Consider the following 6000-nt stretch of genomic DNA (forward strand, 5'->3'; position numbering starts at 1 on the left):
AGGCGCTAGTGTTGTGCTCAGGACGGGCCAGAGCGGGAGCGGGAGCGGGGGCGCGGGAGAGGCCGCTGGGGACTGGGCACTTGCCAATGCTCGGCTCAGGGCCACCGGCCACCTGGAGCGATGGTGAGGGAGAGGCCGGCAGGGAGCACGCAGCAACCCGTGATGTGCTCAGGGCGTGCCGAAGTGGAGGCTTAGGTGAGGCCACCGAGGAGCGGACGCCCACCAATGCTCGTGGGCACGGCGCTGGGGTGCTCACGTACGTGTGTGTGCAATCACTGGGGAGAAGGGCCGTGTGTCGGGAGAGATAAGAAAGACCATGTGGGAAGAAAGAAGAGAGGATTGAATGGGAAAAATAGAAAGAAATTAATTTAAAAAAAACTAAGGGCACTATGGTCATTTTGTTATTTTTGTTCAATGGATGAAGCTGTTTTTCTAGCAAATGGCTCGCCAAAGATAGCTTGTGTTCCACCGGTACGACTTCCTTTTTGATCAAAAACTAAAAAAAAATTACTTCGCTATAGTGAGGCTGAGTTGTACCAAACAGGTCAATAATGAAACGTTGTGCATGTCACCTTTTTTCTCCAACTTATGCACATCACTATCACTTCGAAATTGAGTCGTTGCTGATTTAATAAATACAGTATATGGCACGAAATACATGCAACGTACATGATTTGATTTGTTCTGCCAAACCATATTCATCAAATTATATCACTTTATATATTTGCATCAATCGTGCATGACATATATTGTCCATTATAAGTTATAACACAGACAGCCCAGAGGATGGAAACAGTAGTGTTGGTCTAGCTACGCACAGGAATAATACTCACGACTTCTGTTGTTAAAAAAAAATACTCACGACTTCTTTCATACACCTGCGAGTACGTCTGGTACCAGTTGAATATAAAGGTCCCAGACTTCGGAAGCGCTCGCATGTTGGCTGAAAGCATGGTGAATTTAGGAGAAGCGTGTCATGCTGATTTTCATTGATTATACACGTACAAGAAATCATGCAGATGTGTGAAGCGTGCGCTGCAGATTTTCATTAATCGTGTGTATATGGTACATATATATGAAAATGAAAGCATGCATGCTGGTGGGAAAAGCGTGTGGTGCTGATTTTCCATTATTACTAGAGAAACGGCCGGGTTATCTGTTTTGTCCTTTGCTTGCACGACAGCAGGATCAATGATGATGAGGAAACACAGAGTTGCCATTGTTGCGATGGATGCCATGGAAGTGAAGACTTCGTCAAGTCTTAGGCTAATTTTATGTCAATCTTATGTGGTATTTCTTTCCTATGCTGGGTCTTTCTTAATATATCTATAAGTAATATAAATTTCCCTAGGGTGCCTTTACTATTACATAAATGGTTTTCCGAAGAGAGAATTCCTTATTTGACACTGGGAAAATGAGTCGTTCCTTTCTTGGCCATGAAATTTTCTTCGTTCCCTATTTGACACTCACTTCAACTTTCGTTCCTAATTTGACACTGCCGTCAAATCCGTTAGCTAACGGTGTTAACTGGCCGTTAAAAAGACGTTTTTGCCCCTAGAAAAAAAAAGCGGCGAAGCAAATTTGAGAGGAAAAAAAACCTGCGCCTTTTTTTGTAGCTGGGCGCATGCATCAGAGGCGGGCGCAGGTTTTTTTTCCTCTCAAATTTGCTTCGCCGTTTTTTTTCTAGGGGCAAAAACGTCTTTTTAACGGCCAGTTAACACCGTTAGCTAACGGATTTGACGGCAGTGTCAAATTAGGAACGAAAGTTGAAATGAGTGTCAAATAGGGAACTAAGAAAATTTCAGGGCCAAGAAAGGAACGACTCATTTTCCCAGTGTCAAATAAGGAATTCTCTCTTTTCCGAAAGGTATTTCCACTGCTGATTCTATTAAAAATAATGGTGGTAACATATCACCACCGATATCGTTGGTTTTATTACGATGAAAATTGAACTGGTGGTGGAAATGGGATGTAGTAAGTAACTGAGAAAACCACCTCTCCCATCATCACCCTCAACCTAGGCATTGCCATCATCTCTCTTTCCTCCCCCTACCCCCCCGCCTCCTATCTCTCACCTCGGTCGGCGCCTCACTTCAGGCACGATGAGGATAGGGCTCGTCGTCCTCTTCCCAAGCGTGGCGGCAACAGGGCTCCCCCTGTCTATGCACGGAAAATCTGTTAATGTCTTCCTGGCTAACTTATAGGACTCTATCATATGATCAGGCAAGCCATATCAAGTGATCTGGTGAATGCTCTAGCGAGGAATCTTCTCTGTTTCTTCTTTGTTTTAGCCCAAATCTTCATCAAACCTTATCCACTAACACAAAAATGATTTTACAAGACAATCCTTTTTATTTTCAGAGGCGGACAACAATTCTACAGAGACAACCCACCTAAAAAAATGGATTAACATAGGTGGGCCTCATATGGCGTCTGCCTATGAAAATGGGTGTTACTTTTAGAGGTGGACACCTTTAGAGGCCTACCTCTATTAACGGATCTGAAGCCCAAGGCCCATCTCAAAGCATAGAATTACATTTGAGTATATAAATCAGCTAGGGTTTCAACTCCATCTGTCTCTCCCACATAACCATTTGTCCATCCACCCGTTGCTTCTGACTCTTCCAGTCCTCTCCCTCTATCCCACATGCCCCGTCCCCTCTCACTTCCACAGAGTGGAGCACCATTTTCCTGCCTCGCCAGGATCCCATAGGTGGGGCGCTACTCCCCAGCCCCCCGTGAGGATCCCACAGGTGGAGCGCCACTCCCCCGCAACGTGCCGGGATCCGACACCTAGAGGTCGTCCCTATCAAGATTTGGTGACTAGAGGTCATCCTGTCAGGATCTAGCACCTAGAGTTCATCCCCGCTAGGATCCGGAAGCTAGAGGTCATCCCCCACTGGGATCCTGTGCCTGGAGGTTATTGTAAGGAAAATGGACCCTAAGCCCATTTACTTTGGATTTTGGTGTTTGATGACCAACACAACCAAATTGGACTAATGAATGTGCAAGTGTTTGTTTTGTAGTCCAACAGGGTGCAAGACGTGACTTGGACGAAGGCGACGTGATGATCCGATGATCAACACCTTAAGCAAGACCTTTGGAGCACAAGAAAAGACCCAAGATAACAAGCAAAGTCCAAGCATGAAGATAGGAACCAAGCCGTACGCAAGATCACGAAGAAACGAGCTCGCAGATGCGACCGGACGCAAGGACCGGACGCTGGAAGCGTGACCGGACGCTGGACCAGTGGCTCGGCAGACAGGCGACCGGACGCGAGGACCAGACGCTAGCGGCAACCGACCGGACGTAGGAACGCAACGTCCGATCGAGTACAGAAAGGTTCCAGAGCGGCATATCTACGACCGGACGCGTCCGGTGGCAGGCGACCGGACACTAGCCAGCGTCCGATCAGCATATTGCCGGCTCAACGGTCGGGACGACCGTACGCGTCCGGTCAGGACGATTTCAGCGTCCGGTCAGTAGCATGTTTTGTGGGAATTCGACCCCAACGGCTACTTTCTCAGTGGGGCTTATAAATACAACCCCCAACCTGCCATTTGAGTAGAGTGGAGCTGAGGAAACATACCAAGGGTGTTGATATACCATTTTAGTGATCTCCACTTGCATAGTGCTTAGTGTTTCATCAGGTGATTAGCGTAGGTGCTTTGCGAAGTGCTTAGGTTGATTAGACCACCGCTTATGCGCTTGCTCTAGGTTTAGGCCTAGTGTTTAGTGAGGTTTACATACCTCTTACCACCCGGTGCTTGCGAGCACCATTGTTGTACATCGGAGGGGCTTGAAGTCTTGCGAGATCACACCAACCGCGTTTGTGGTGTGGCCGCCACCGTGTACTGGAGGGAACAAGGCCCACGGTGTTTAGCCGGAAGCTTGATAGTGAAGACGGTGGGGAGCATCCGGAGAGGCTTGCCAGAAGGCACGTCGGAGACCCACTTGCGCATGGGGAAGGCCCGAGGCTATCCACGGAGTTACCCGACCGGGAGCTTGGCCCTTGCGAGGGATTCCTTGCGAGGGGCTCCAACGAGGACTAGGGGGAAGCTTGCGCGTTTCTCGATACCTCGGTAAAAATACTAGAGTCATCGACGAGAGTTTGCATATCTCTACCTTGCTCTTCAGCTTCTGCATTTACATTGATTACTTTACTACATTTGTGGTAGAGATAGCAACACACTAGCAAAACCGTAGTTGCACATTTAGATAGTTTATCGTTTGCATAGGTTTTGCTAAGGTTAGAAAAGGAAGCCATAGTTTAGAGTTAGAATTTTTAAGTTGCCTAATTCACCCCCCCTCTTAGGCGTCACGGTCCCTTCAATTGGTATCAGAGCCGGTTGGCTCATATTTGGACCTTTTGGCTTAACCGCCGTTGAGCCGACGCTATTATAGAGTGATTGGGATGGATACCGCTAGGCCTCCATAATTTGATGGCACTAACTTCCTCTACTATAAGGCTAGAATGGCTTGACTACCTTGAGGCGGTTGATTTAGGTGTATGGAGAGTCACTCGTGACGGGATGGAAACCCATTAAGAATCCCAAAAAGCCCACAAAGAGTGACGAAAAAGAAATGCATTTTAATGCTAGAGCTAAGAATTGCTTATTTGAATCACTTAGCATCGATGTGTTTAACCAAGTGTTCACCTTAAATACGGCACATGAAATTTGGTTAAAACTCCAAGAGCTCCATGACGGCACAAGTAATGTCCGTGAGCAAAAATATTGTCTAGCTAAGCAAAATTATGATTCCTTTGCTATGAATGATGATGAGCTTGTTCGTGATATGTATTCTCGATTGAATCTAATTATCAATGAGCTCCATTCAATAGGATTATTAAAGCTAGATGATGCAGACATCGTGAGGAAGATCATCTCCGTTCTACCACAAAAGAAATATGCAAGCATCATCACCATCCTTCACAACATGGAGAACTTGAGCACCATGACCCCAGGCATTGTCATTGGCAAGCTAGTGGCATTTGAAATGTCACGTAAGATGGGTCAAGGAGAAGCATCTTCATCAAGCAAAGGCAAAGCTCTCGCTTGTAGCGAGAAGAAAAAGATGAAGGGCAAGAAAGTTGAGTCAAGCTCAAGCTCAAGCTCCTCAAGTGAAGAAGAAGAAGATGAGGATGATGATGATGATGAACAAGAATCAAGTGATGATGATCAATCTTCCTCCTCCACCTCCGACCTTGATGAAGAATCAATCAAACTTATCAAAAAGGTGGAGAAGATGATCGTAAGGCTCAATGTCAAGGGTGTGCCCATCCAAATTCAAGACCTCGTTTTCACTAATCAAAGAAACGAGCAAAGAAAGAGAGGATGCTATGGATGCGGTGAGTTGAGGACACTTTGTGGAAGTTTGTCCAAACAAGCCCACACCCAAGGCAAAGAAGAAGGCGTGCAAGAACAAAGCCCTCACATCAATAAGGTCATGGGATGATTCTTCAAGTGAAGAAGATCATCACAAGAGGCGAGGGCGCAAGCACTCATCATCAAGCTCTTCTCGTGTGTGCCTTATGGCATGAGGTAATGAAAGCTCATCCTCTAGTGAGAGCGATAGTGATGATGATTTGCCTTCTTATAATACAATTGTGCAACAAAATCATAAATATGCTAAAGTTTGCACTAGTCAACAAAAGAAGCTCAAAAATTTAAAAGAAGAGCTAGGTAGTTCACAAGAAGGCATACAAAACCTTACTTGAACAATATGAGAAACTTTGCTAATCTCAATGTTGAACTATCTACTAAAATTGAGCAACTTGAGGACTAGTGCAACAACAAATGCATGCACAATCAATGATGAGCAACTCTTAAAGAAAAATGAAAAATTAAAAGAAAAGTTAGCTAGCTCACAAGAAGCATATAATAGTTTGCTTGCTAAAATGGAAACCATGTGCAAACATTGTGATGAGCTAACTAATAAAGTTGCTAATCTTGAAGCCGTTAACACAACCCCCACCAAGGGCATCTAAAAAGAAAAGTT

Source organism: Miscanthus floridulus, chromosome 2 (genome assembly GCF_019320115.1).
Source record: "Miscanthus floridulus cultivar M001 chromosome 2, ASM1932011v1, whole genome shotgun sequence".
In the NCBI taxonomy this organism is placed as follows: Eukaryota; Viridiplantae; Streptophyta; class Magnoliopsida; order Poales; family Poaceae; genus Miscanthus; species Miscanthus floridulus.